The following is a 14,730-nucleotide window of genomic DNA, read 5'->3' on the forward strand; positions in this document are numbered from 1 at the left end:
GCCCTTGGTCTCCTCCGTCACACCTGTCAATCTGTAGCCGAGTGAGTTTCACTCCTTCATAATAATATATGATGTCTATCTGAATGCAGTGTGTAGAAAAACAGTATTCATGCTTAGAAAATACTCTTCACAAGACAATTAGGTAGAGCTGCAACTATCAATTATCTTCTTATTGAATATTCTACCAATGCATGTTTTTGATTGATCGGATAATCAAGAAGTATGATTTAAAAAAATAATATTAAGTAATTATAATTTAAATCAACCAATCGATTAACCACTATTTTATACTTCATCGCACGGCGGTGTCCTACAAAGATGGTGAAGATAGCCAATCTACAACATTATAGATACATTGTAGATCAGATGTGCAGGAACTGACAATGTACAAAATAGTTATACAGTTGGAGGCCATCGATATTGTCCTTTTCTTTTTGCTGAGGTTTGCGTGATCTGCGCAAAAGGACAGTTAACCCATTTTGGGCGGGAACCCCTTTTGGTGTTTTAAACATTGTTATAATTTAGCTATTGAAAAATAGCAGATCTACAAGCTCATAGCGCGCCACCGAGTGGCGCGCTACGAGCTTGCAGGTCTGCTATTTTTGAAAAATCGTGAAAATATTTATTTCAGAAAACTGGAGGATTTAGAAGGATTTTTTTAAATTTTGAGGTCAGGCCTAAATTAGTCAAATGATAAGGGACAATATCGGTGGCACCCAACTGTATGTTGCTCATGCCCCCATCAAGCCAAAGCCTGATGACCAATAGGATGGTCCCTCTGAACCTGAGATGGAAGGGAGGAGTTTAAGAGAAGCCAATCCTAAAATCTATATATGTTCTCCATCTTAAATCACTAGATCCATACAGGAATACCCGATGTATCTCTCTATGGTGTCCCTGCTATAGCCGAGATTTACATGGAAACGCAATAAGCCCAAAGACTCTCTTTAAAGTGCAGACAGCTGGGTGGGTGCTGCTGCTGCATGTTACATAACCTGATATTGAATCCATGGCCCTGCCAGATCTGTTCTGCTTACTGAGTGGTCCTGCATAGTGCAGGCAAATGAACACTGACATAGATATAGATACAACATTCGCGTTAACCCATTTTGGGCGGGAACCCCTTTTGGTTTTAAGCATTATGTTATGCTTTAGCTATTGAAAAATAGCAGATCTACAAGCTCATAGCGTGGCACCGAGTGGCGCGCTACGAGCTTGTAGGTCTGCTATTTTTGAATATATATTCTTTCAGATCGAACGTTTTTAACTCAAATCTTTGCTTCTGAGAGGGGGGTCCCTGGAACAACATATTTTCAGATGGTCGGTGGTCAATTACATATAATTTTTGGGATCCTTGACATGAAATATTGAGCACCTCTCACATAGAAACATTTTTTTAATTTCGATGTCAGGCCTAAATGGGTTAATGGGGCAGCTGATGCCAAATTTCATCACTATTTGTAGCCACTCATTTCGGGTATGTATTATGCAAGTCCTCAAAAGCCTATAGTCAGCTCTGAGGTAATATAATGCATGAAAGCCTATATCCTTTAGCAGCTGGTCTGTTTTTGGGCTCGGTGCCCTCCTCTACTCTACTGCACCAAGCATAATGCACATGACTTTTAATGTGTGGCCTCAGGCCAAGCCATCCTCAAAGTGGGTGTCCGGAGACCGCCAGAGGTCCTTCAGATGGGTCCAGGGGGTCCCCATGCAAAATGAGGGCCCGTTTTTAAACTATTGTTTTACCAGCAAAAAGGTAGCCAAATGTAAGAATGTATTATTCAGATCATCATCATGGGTCTCACTCTCTCCACTGTTACCTACAGTAATAGAAACTTTTCTTATGGTGGTCCCTGGCACAAAATATTTTCAAACGACCTAATACATATCAATTTGGGGGTCCTAACATGACAAGTGTTGTCTTGCACTGTACAGTTGGAGGCCATCGATATTGTCCTTTTCTTTTTGCTGAGGTTTGCGTGATCTGCGCAAAAGGACAGTTAACCCATTTTGGGCGGGAACCCCTTTTGGTGTTTTAAACATTATGTTATAATTTAGCTATTGAAAAATAGCAGATCTACAAGCTCATAGCGCGCCACCGAGTGGCGTGCTACGAGCTTGTAGGTCTGCTATTTTTGAAAAATCGTGAAAATATTTATTTCAGAAAACTGGAGGATTTAGAAGGATTTTTTTTAAATTTTGAGGTCAGGCCTAAATGGGTCAAATGATAAGGGACAATATCGGTGGCACCCAACTGTATGTGTACACTACAGTATATCCACTCAACAGTAGACCAATCACAACTCACGCCGCTATGTGCATGACAGCGCAGAACAGAAGCATCTCTGGCCATGAACGCCTTAAGCCTGGTGGTGAAGTGAAAGTGAAAACACACATCAATCACACACCTTTTGTTGCGTGGAGAAAATCCCTGTTGGAATCACAATGGTATTAATAAAGATAATCAGGTGGGGTGGGAATGTGGTGTGACACAGAGTGTGTTGAATAAAGCTAACCACGTGACCACGATGGTCCATATTCCGGTGAGAACATTCGGCTAAAACAACTGATCTACAAGCTCATGAAGGGGCATGTTGTCTATGTTCGCCGGAGAGAAAGGAACAGAAAATAACATAACTCCCCCCCACAATTGTATAGACCCGTTGGGGACTGTGATCACTGATCAACTCAGTATACAACAAGATGGATGATGGTTCAAAAGGTAAAAACAGGAGACACTGCTATGCTACACTTGATTAGTGTATTACGCATTAATGGCTGCCATTATTAACAACCCAACTCTATGCAGATACATGATGAGAGAGCAAGAGACTGTATCAAAGTGTGCTGGATAGGTAGAACAGTCGGGTCGGGTGCAACAGCTGCAGCATCTCCAAAATAAGAAGTTACAACACGCACAGCTACACACGCCCACACATTTAGAAAACACGCGTGACGCACACATCTCTCCCCCAGTGTTTACACCGCAAGCCAGGCCTGCATTACGGCTCTTTCTCATGTCTCATGCCAAATGTGGGGGGACAACTTGGACAAGATGACCCAACCACAGACAGACACACTGTTGCACGCCCCAAACCGCTGCTCCTCCAGTCCCCATCCCTGTTCACTCACATCAGCAAGCACGGCCTTGGCACGTGCCATCATATCTCTCCAGTTAATCAAAGAATTGCAAAAATGGATGATCTACAAACTCACTATTTTTGTGCAACATTGTTGATATATTAATATTATAATAATGGAGTATTGAATTGGGCTTAATTAAGAGGTTAATACAATAAACTATTACTATTACTGTCGCTGCGATGTCTGAGGAACAATAATCAACACATCTTTCTTTTATGTACACAAGATGTAACAATAAAGAAATCTGGGCTTCAACCCTCTGCCAATTCTGTCTCTATACGTAAGATGTCTTCCACAGCTGTGTTTCCTCTCACACCCTGGTCAGGTCCAGATGAATCTATTAGGGGCCAAAAGTCACAGTTCAACCCTAGGGCTGTACAATTAATCTAAATACTTAATCAAAAATCACAATATTAGGTTTCACAATTATGTAATCGTGAAACTAATCTGAACATTTTATTTGGTCAGCTGTTGCACTTGGCCTGGTCTCCTCCTCATCGTTACACAAAGGGGAAACATTTCAGTTTCAACCTGGCTGGCCCTATTTTGAACATGTTATTATAGGCAAAGATTGTAAACATCTTTCAAAAATAGCAGATCTACAAGCTCACAACACAAGCATTACGAACTTGTAGATTGAAGTATGAAAAGGGCATTAAAGGACCACTTCACCACTTTTCAACCTATCTGGCACCAATTATCTGTCTGTATCTCATAGGGGGACTGTGGGCAGTCCTCCCGGGTTTTTTTCTGACCTGCCCACATCCCTCCCATGACACAGATCGAGTAGAAAAAAAACTGGTGGTATTTTATCATAATCATTAGTGATTATATGACGATAGGTTGAAAAGTGGTGAAGCGGTCCTTTAAGACTTAAAGGACCGCTTCACCACTTTTCAACCTATCGTCACTTAAAGTTTAAGTGATTAATAATCCTGTCAGTATACAACCCATTTGTCAACATCGGATACTCCAAGGAGCAGTTCTCAAGTACTTGGCAAACTACTTCTCCAGAGTAGGGGGTGCCCAATGTACTCCACCAAAGGGAGTTCCTCTGACCTTGCCCCCCCCCCCAAGTTCAAGTCACTCAAGGTTAAGAATGCATTCTACTACGCAGCCACAACACAGTGGAATGCTCTACCAACAGCCCTGAAAGTTATAAAGTCCCTCTAAAAGTTTAAAAATGACATAAAATCATCACTTACTCCACCTACATTCGTTGGTAAGCTTTTCTATGTCTTTGTAAGTGGCATCATCCCTGCCCCCCCCCCCCCCCCCATGCTTCTATGTTATAGTTATTTTTTACTTTTCATTTTATTTTGTATCGTCTGTTGTTTTTGTCCAGTTGCTTGAGTGTCGAATGTTTAATGGAACACAATGGAGACAAGCCTTTGTTTTTTTTTCGTGTCTCGAGACACCAGTCACCAGAGGCATTGTACTGCTGTAAATGTGTCAATAAATCAATCAATGTCATCATGATGCACAGCAATACCACCACATTCACCATTATGTACCATTAGCACTGTCAGTCATAAGCACAATGAGAAAAAATGTTCAGCACTGCAATCAATGATGGTTCATCAATAAACATGATTAATGCATTCAGCAAACTAATCAGGGTAATAATCGCCCTAGTTCACTTCACTCAATCCGGCACTGACATTGTCTTTTTCAGACTTCAAATCTAAATGTTATGGGCAAATGATAAATATTCTTTAAGGAGTTAACATGAACAAGCTCATTTTAAGAAGTCCGCCAAGAGGAAAATAAATGACGCAGGACTGGCCATTTCACAAAGGTTAATTAAATAGAGTAGTAAATAGTAAACACAAGCGTAATTGATATAGACTCCAATGATTTGTGTCGGCTAGACGGCTCAGCCTGTGTTTGCTGAAGAGCTGTAGAAACTGTGACCGCAGCCTGAGGCAAGGTGAGGTGACCACAACAACCTCTCACCCTGTGACCTATAGTGACCCTGGCTTGCTACCCCCAGTCCCCCCCCTCCCACACACACACACACTCTCTAGAGTCCTCATCTGTCTGATCTGTTCACAGGCCCTCCAGGCAAAAGGTGGCTGTCTCTCTGAATATTCATCACAAGTGTTTGCGGGGCGCTGCTGTGAACCATTTCTCAACACAACAACTCTTTGTTTACAAGGTGTCGCGTCAGACTAGCGTGCTAGTGGTTACACAGCTAAAAAACAAGCAAAGCTGTTTCTCACAAACACTGACTGATGATGCTTTCGTGTGTCTTCAAAGTAGTATTGACTAAATCAACTAAATGTGTCGCTATTCGAGTTATCACTGTAAGATGTGAGCTTATGGACACCTCGACATTACAGCCGGGGCCGTGAATCCAACCTGATACCTTCTTTTTCCCAGGCCGCCTTTCCATTCAGCTATGGCTACCTCATACTAGTTGTGTTGCGTGGTCTAAATAGCTAATGCTAATGTTTGTGTGATACTTTTAGAACGTGAATGAAGCAGGCAGTACCAGTAACGGCATCCATGGGGCACACATGGTACATCATTCGCCGCAATGTCAATAAGAAGGAGGCTACACCTGCACATTCATGAAAGATTTACTCTCTCTTTCTGTCTGGCTCTCTCTGTCTCATGTCTTCCACACTGTATGACACCTGACACACAAACACAAACACATCCATTTCCCCTGCTCATAGTATCTCTATCATGCCTGGGGGACGCTTCAAAGCCTCAGCCTGTGTCCCTCTGCTAGTTGCCATTTCTAAAAATAGACAGGGCGCCTTTTGGCTCATCTTTCGGACCTAACAGTAACAATACCAGGAAAGATTCTGTACATTGGCTAATTATATCCCCACACACACACACACACACACACACACACACACACAAGCTCGCAAACACACCCACACAAGGAGGCGTGTTCCCTGTCCAACAAGACAGGAGTGAACCAGTGAAACTTACAGTGAAACTAGAGAGCGCAGGCTGAAAGTGTAGCTTCAAGATATACTGTACCAGAGGATTTACTGTGACATGTTATACTTTTACATCTATACGTGTCGGTGTGTAAATAGCTGGTGGGTAGACGAGGTCTCCTGTCACTTCTCCCATTTAGATTTTCTGGCTATAGGCTGCAGCACCAAAACTGTTATTATGACCGTTTAAAAACGACAAAGCAGTTTTCGTCTAATCGGTACGACTGCACGTATTTGTGTTTTGGGTGGGGATATGAAGCTAACCTCTAATATAACATGTTTAATAAGTGGTCACATGCACTTTATAAGATATGAAGCTAACCTCTAATATAAAATGTTTAATAAGTCACATGCACTTTATAAGCACTGTTGTTGTTGTTGTTGTACAGGGCTAATGACTAAATCCCATGCATGCACCTCCTCTGTGGTCAACTCTGAGTGCATAGAGCCCTCTGAGTGCATAGAGCCAATAGAGCCAAGCCTTTGGACCAGTGGTTAACGGTGTGGAGTCTGTGGACCAGCATGTGTTTGTGTGTGTGTGTAATATGTGAAAGTGTGTGTATGAGGTACGTGTGCCCCGGCACCCATACAAGGATGGAATTCCCCTACAATACAAGATGTTATTGGGAGCATATATATCTCTGTCTCTGACACACAGATGTAATCAGGGATATAAAGAAAGCAGGACAATAATAGTGATCTCCCATTCAAAAAGAAGTCGGTCTTTGTATGTCAAGTGAAAACACGAAGGGGAGGAAAATCCGAGGGAGAAAAAAAAAGATCACTTCCCTTCCAGCTGCCAAACCAACCACCCAAAAACAAAATCAGATAACCAGCCGCAAATAACATAACAAGCATTCCCATACGCAATCAAATAATTGGAGACCAACCAACCTTGTAGTTCCTCGTCAGTCAGTGACAGAGCAGGCAGTAGCAGGCAGCAGAGTCAAAACACATGTCTCTCTCTCTCTCTCTCTCTCTCTCCGAGTCCCTCACTCAAATTCCGCCACAGTCAGTCAGTCTCCCATACAGAAAGCCGGGAAGCGAGAGAGAAGGTGGCAGACGACTATGAAAGAGCCACTCGACAATAAAGAAAACCAGTTGGTCCACTTCTCCCTTCAGTTCTGTGCGAATAGATTTCGAGAGTATATCCTCTTTGGTTCTGTGTAGCAGACTCACTGCCGGTATAAAACAAGACGTCCTTTCTCCCCCGGCCGATTGTGTGTGTGTGCACTGCTCCTTGGCTGCCCCAGCCGATCACCACTGAGAGATATCAACAGCTGTGAGTGTCTGTGTGTGTTCTCAGAAAACGTGGGAGTGTGTGTGTGTGTGTGTGTGTGTGACTGTGTGGTGTGTGTGTGTTTGTGTGGAAAAGGAGCTAAAGCGACCACGTGACATGGGTTTAATCCCCGCCCCGCCCACTGGAAGTAAGCACACACCCACACCCACACACACACACACACACACACACACACACACACACGGCTAGACCAATCAGAGCTCAGGCTCACACACACACACAGAGACTCACCAACACCCCTCCTCCTCCTCCATATCCTACTCTCTCACTCTCTCTTTCATGTGCTTCCCTTCCACATCTCTCCATTTTCAACTCTTTTATCCCGCTCACTTTCTTTTTGTCTCTCTCCCACATTCCACACCTCTCTGCTCCCCCTCTCTTTCATTACATCCCCCATTCACATCCCCCCAGGCCCCCCTACCCCCAGGCGACTGTATTAAAGGTCATGGTTTATATAATGGGCGGGGCGTGCACTATAGTGTACTCATGTGTACTCACAACAGCAACTCAACCGGCTGCAGCGTTTCCGTCTAGATGTCCCATTTCACATCCTCCTCAGTCCTGTCCACAATCTGCTCCTAGGTCAACATTAATTAAAGATTCTGTTTATCTCACAAGACTCACATACAGGTACACGAGAGTGCACATTCTTAGTTGGTGTCACTGTCATGAGTGTCATCCCCTCGACATTGTAGAAAAAAGTAAAAGCTAATTAAGCAGTGTTTGGTGCAAAGACAGAGCACCTAACAACCAAAACCAGAGAAGCAGGAGTCTAATAATAGAAATATTGTGTCACATCTTCTCGTGCCTGGCAGAGCTCCCATCAGCAGGTTCATACTGCATGCAGTCAGCCAGCGTACTGTCAACAACCACGTCATGAAAGATGCTGTTCGTCTTTCATCTTATGCTGCGTCTTCCTGTAAGCATATTTAAATGTGGATCTCTTTACAACATATCCGATAAAGTTCTGTCTGTCTATCTAAATTAGTATGTATCGCATGCACAATGCTTGCTTATGTGACAGTTTTCCGTTATACGACTATTATTATATTATATTGGCTTTACCGTTGCATGATTGTGTTCGACTAGACAAGACGTACACGAATACATGGTAGGTTTTGATATACCATACACAAATAAAAAAATCACACCCGTGTGAACTGAGTGGTGTAAGGTCTTATATAGCCTGTCTGACATAATGAAATCATGTCTGACGTAATGAAATCACACCCGGGTGAACATAGCAACCATGCTCATTTTTTCTGCACAGACTAACAAAGCCAGTTGTAGGAGTGGTTTACACCACTCAAAAATAGAAGTACACTACACCACACAGGAGGGTCACAAACACAACCATGACAGCCTGACTCTTGCTGTGCCTCGTCTCTCAACTCTCACGGACACTTCAATGGCCAATAACTCAGAAATCTGACAACAAACAAAACAACCAAGAACTCGAGTCGTGACAAATCAACCAATCAACAAACACAATATTTTGGACCAAACAAATGATTACAAAGAAGAAAAACAAAACAAAAAGTGTTGTAACCTGCCGTTTTTTTCTACTTTCTAATTCTTTGTTTGGCCCAAAACATTGTGTTTATTGTCATGATTTGTCACGACAAGAGTTGGCTTTGTCCGCGGCGTAAACGTCTTTAAATAAATACTTTCTGAAAAGTCTATGAGGAAAATGAACGGGGATTTATTTTCCGGGTCTCTCGAGGGGGCGGGACTGCGACGCTCTATACAGAAGAAAACAAAAAAAACATGCAAAAAATACCACATCTGGGCAAACCCATGACCAGAGAGATGAGATCAGTGATCACGCTCCATAGAGTTAGCGGGTGAGCAAAACGATACATGTGGCTTCTGGTCGCATAACAAAGCTTTCCATGTGTGTGTGTCGCCTTAGGACCACTGTATAGGTATGTGACACATGCCTTTCAGTGGCACGGTACACATGTAACACCTTGGTTCAAAGGAAGTGGCCTCCATGATTGAGACATTGACACGTCGTTAACACCTCAGTCAGAGGTGAACCTACAGCAGCCAAAGGCTAAGGTCAATGCGGGGAGGTTCAATGCCATGCCAGGAGCTTCACCTTCAACTTGATTATCACACCACAAGCTTACAGGTGTGAAGGAGTGGGTGAAGGTGAAATTAAATCCTTTTCTGTACAACCTCTCGATGTTTTGCAGTTACAAAGAAGTGTCATAAAAATAGAGAAAGAAACAAAGGAACAGGACAACAATGAGGTATGTGTGCCACTGTGCCCCCCTCCCACTAAAAAAAAGGGGGGGGGAAAGGCAGACTATCAGTATCTTGTGCAAGACTTCTGGGAGCCTTGAGGATAATATAGCATTACATTCTAATGTAATACTATTAAGTGAATGTAATTTTGTTTTTACCATTCACAAACAAAAGAAATTGATGTGATGAGTAGAGACATGACAATAGGAAACATATCAATATGGTAAGTGTGTCAGATTTAGGAGTGTATTGGTTGTATTTGTGTGTGTGTGTGTGTGTGTGTGTGTGTGTGCGCGGCTGCGCGCGCATATATGCGTGTGTTGCTGATAGCTGATAGCGCATTATATTATGAGGAGTATTGTATTTAAATAATGTAATTGTAATGTAATAACATGTAATATCAGCTGTACAGTCACTGGCATTTAATCACATACACTAATGTGATTCCCATTTACTGAGAGGGAGCGTGCACATGGCACATGCACACACACACTTGTCTGTGCATGCACATACACAGTTGGTACCTTATCTTAATGGCACAGGATGGACTAGTGATCAGGTTAAATAGACAAATGCATTACTCACGTGCACGCATGCACACGCACACGCACGCACACACACAGCCCCTAGCTACATCAAGGAGGCCATGTGTCTGTCTAAATTGCCATCACATGTAAATGTGTATATTATTGCCAGATGTCATGCATTGCACTGTACTCTTATGCAACATATAATGTTACGATAGTGTGCTCCTCTCATGGAATGGCTTGTTTTTCATGTCTTCAAAGCTGTATTACTATATAAAAAAAATGTTATTAACAAAAACTCCACTGTACTGGTGATAAATCCTCAGAATCATAACAAATTTCTCGACCTCACAAATCACTCGGCTTGCACAGCCCACGTGACAGGACACGTAACCTGACAGCTTTACCCCTGCATGCCACTCATTAAAGCCATCTGAGTAGCCATCATCTGGGTGAAGGCGTAAGAACAGCTCAGAGGCCTAACCCACTCCATCTACAATACATGTAACTGCTCAGTCTCAATGTGTATTCAGGCTGCAAGGCAGTACAGTAGAATCTCTGCATGCACGGATCCTTTCTCTAGTTTCTGCAGACAGCATTTGTATCTGCATCTGCAGTGCAGAAAATATACCCAGTAAGGAGTGGCACAGAGAGGGAGAGACAGAGAGAAGGAGGGGGGGGGGGATCTCTCCCCATGGTGATTCAGACTGAGAGGTCAGTATATCACTCAGCACTTTCGTCCCCCTCCATCACAAACCCAAGCTGGCACTGCCAGGCCTGAGTCAGGGGGAAAAATGCACCCAATGGCCCGACACAATGCCCACTGCTGAAACTGCTGAACAAGCCACAACTCTACTATAGAATCTTAACAGCGTTGGTGAGTATTTGTGTTTATGATGACTTCTATAAACAGTACTAATCCTAACTGTAGTATGATTGTATACTATTACAACACAACCATAATAGTGTTCGTAATTCAAGTTGTGCCTATTGTCTCATTTATCGATTGCATACGGTAGGTCTAAATCCATATTGAAAGTTATCTACATTGCAAAACAAAACTAGATGTAACCACTCAAACCCTATACTTATTTGACCAGAGTCCACCAGGTCTTTATACTTGACCCTCTCCTGTTTTCGCTTTACACTAAATATCTTTGCAGAAGCGTGATTTTTCTTTCTACGTACGCTTTAAGACATAGACCCGGCCTTGGTGACGCCCCACGCGGCCCGCCTGCCTATTCACATTATGGCAGCCATAGACCGAATACGGACACACGCTAATCAACACAAACACTGTAGCCTATTTATTAGAAAACCCTACATCGTCGCCGCATGACAATCATAATCATGACATGATTCATGACGGTGAACTTATGTTATGAGTCTTTATGACAAAGTCAATAACAGTATCCATAAGAAAGCACGCTAGAGATGTCAACATAAACATGAAACATTATTGTACTGTAAAAAGGGACTTTGTTATACTATTCCCTTCAGCTTTATCCTTTGTAGTATTAGACCGAATACGGACACACTGTATTTATTAGAACACCCATTGTGATCAAATCACAATTCAATCAAAGCAAACCGCATAAACAATATTAGTAAATACGGACACACGCTAATCACCACAAACATTGGCGCCACCATCTCTGACTGTTTCTGACATTGACAACAACGAGCTCTGGCCAATCAGACGCGCGCGGCGTCACCAAGGGCGGGTCTATGTCTTAAAGCGTACGTAGAAAGAAATCACGCTTTGCAGAACACACAAGGCAATCTACAAGCTCACAATGCATTGCGAGCTTGCAGATCAAATTTTCGCTGAATGTTCGCCCGTCCTGGTGGGGTTAAATTCATGTGATCCGTAGTTACGACGACCCCGCCGGCGCTCTTTCAAACCCAATTCATGCCTCAGTCGCCCTCACAGCATAGTTTCTAAGAAACCAGGCGTTTTGTTAGTGTATCATTATGCAAGTGTATCTCCTAAATGATAACTAATCACGCTCTTCTTAAAAACAATAACTTCTGTGATTGCTCATCCTCCTCTGTGCCCCTGTGACACAACTCAAGACAGTCTAAACTAAAAACTAAACAGAAACATCTGAATGCGTGTTTTGTAATCTGTGGTCTCCAAGCAACTATTTTTCAAGCCTGGTGAATAATGACTCTTTTGCACACCAAGCTGCATCCCTCTGTTTTAAGTGAGCCTCTTACTGACCCGTACGATAATACAGTCAGTTAACAAAAACACAGTGCGGAGGAAGAGCTGGGCTCCCTGCTTCACCATCTACACTCTGGTATCCATTTACTGAAAAACCCTGCGTTCACAATCAGCGTTCACTCAGCATTTCCCATCAGATGCCAAGCTGTAACAGCAGTGGACGGAGTGGAGTATGTCAGCCGATACTAACCGTTCAGGAATGCAAACACTTGACCTCATCACTGGGACCGGTGTCCCTTTAGCAAGAACAACAAAATGGCCTCCTCGCGTGGTAGAGACGTCACAGGGGAATGACAGATGTGGTAATGCCTAAAATAATAAAAAACATTCTGGATTAAATGTTTTTAAGGCCACGCCACTGGAATAATAAAAAAAGGTTCCACAATTTTTTGTTTTCGAGTCGACCTCTCCCACATCAGATATGAGATATTTAAACAGCTTCAGTCTGAATGGTCGGGGGGCAAAACACATTTTGATCTTGTGATTCATCATGCACCATCCTGACCGTTATTTATGTCCCCAGAAATAACGATGAACATAGAGAAGCAGCGTTCAGTTATTCTGAAAACTCCTAGAAAACAGCAGGTCTGCTACAACTATCAGTTGTTTTAAAACAAAACTTAAGGCCCGGGCCGCCGGTCAGCCGTGGGTTCGAATCCCGATCCCGACGACCTTTGCTGCGTGTCACTCCCCATCCCCCGCCCCATTTCCTGTCAGTCTATTGTCCGATCAATAAAGGCATAAAAGCCCCAGAATAAATCTTAAAATAATAATAATTAAAATAAATAATAATAATACTATTCCGTTTTTCCGCCGCTTTTAGTTTTTAGTCAAATTTTTGATTATTCAGTTTCACTGTAATTTTAATCACTTACATTATCTTATCCTGTTTCATCCTAATTTAAAGGATTTTGCCCAGGCGGTGGCGTAACCGTCTGGGCACCCGACTGGTAATCCAGTCGCAGTGTGCCGCGGGTTCGACTCCCGAGCCCGACACGGCCTTTACTGCATGTCTTCCCCCATCTCTCTCCCGTTTCCTGTCAGCCTACTGTCTGTCCCTTCAAAAACCAATAAAAGGCGTAAGCCGCAAAAAAATATCTTAAAAAAAAATAAAAAGGATTTTGGAACTGTCTTGGTGTTGAAATGAAAATAAACTGGCCTTCCCTCACAAAATTGGGTCAAGTTTATGTGGGCTGTGGATGGAAGGGCCTTCCAAATAAGTTCAAGGGTCAAGGTCTCTTTATCTGTACGTCTTGTGTACAGATAAAGAGACGTGAGAGTAACATTATTTTCTTCTGGCTCCTCAGTCGTAGCAATAGAAAATAAGTAATAATAATATTAAGAAACAAAGTAACAGCTCATACAACATGCAGGCATTTGCACTACTCTTGCTTATGTACGGTATAGAGCGTCGCAGTCCCGCCTCCTACCATGGACCAGGAAATGAAACCCAATGCATTTTTCCCATAGACATTTCTTAAAGTATTTATTTAAAGACGGTTACGCCGCGGACAAAGCCAACTCGAGTCGTGACAACTCATGACAACACAAACAATATTTTGGACCAAACAAATAATTACAAAGAAGAAAAACAACAAAAAAAGTGTTGTAACCTGCCGTTTTTTTTCTTCTTTCTAATTATTTGTTCGGCCCAAAAAATTGTGTTTGTTGTCATGATTTGTCACGACTCGAGTTGGCTTTGTCCGTGGCGTAAACGTCTTTAAATAAATACTTTCTGAAATGTCTATGAGGAAAATGAACGGAGAATCATTTCCTGGTCCAGGGTAGGAGGCGGGACTGCGACGCTCTATAGTGTAGGCCTGCTTATAATTCACAAAGATTTAGGACACCAAAGTTGGCAATGGGATAGTCCAGTGGTTAGACACTAATGGACAGACGATTCTGTAGCAGGAAGCCTGTACCAAATTCAAGTTCAGTCTACCATGAACACAATATTCCACCCACTGAATCCCGTGAATAAAAAATTAACGACAAAAATAGTCTTTAGGATAATGAATCGGGTAACTGATTTTTACAGCCTGGTTTGTGGTGCCCTTGGTGTCTTGTCAACAGTCAGTTACCATGACAATGCATGCCATGATGCTATTACATAAACATGGCAACAAATTGAACCGCCATTGGCCTTAAAGGTTAACTTACTGCTCTGTAAGTTAACCTTTAGGTATGTCGCCTACTGTTCAAACACAGAGATGTGCACACAGATTACGCACGCACACACCTAATTCTGTCACTCCCATGTCTATTTGGTCGTTTTACGATTGTAGGGGTTGAATCATAAGTAGCCATTAATCCATGTTTGAGGGG

At 42.7% G+C, this 14,730-nt stretch overlaps 1 protein-coding gene across 4 annotated transcripts in view; it reads right to left on the reverse strand.

Moving 5' to 3' along the window:
* Window positions 1–14,730, reverse strand: part of add3a (adducin 3 (gamma) a) — a 112,073-nt gene that overhangs the window by 52,098 nt on the left and 45,245 nt on the right. For 2 of the 4 annotated variants that reach the window (XM_079500084.1, XM_079500081.1), the window contains exon 1: window positions 6,996–7,344. The exons of the other annotated variants lie outside the window; for them this stretch is intronic. The gene's annotated coding sequence lies outside the window, so the exon portion shown is untranslated. Of the gene's footprint in view, window positions 1–6,995; window positions 7,345–14,730 lie in introns of those variants that run through there. 4 annotated transcript variants of the gene reach the window in all.

This window comes from Electrona antarctica (genome assembly GCF_951216825.1).
Source record: "Electrona antarctica genome assembly, chromosome: 4".
In the NCBI taxonomy this organism is placed as follows: Eukaryota; Metazoa; Chordata; class Actinopteri; order Myctophiformes; family Myctophidae; genus Electrona; species Electrona antarctica.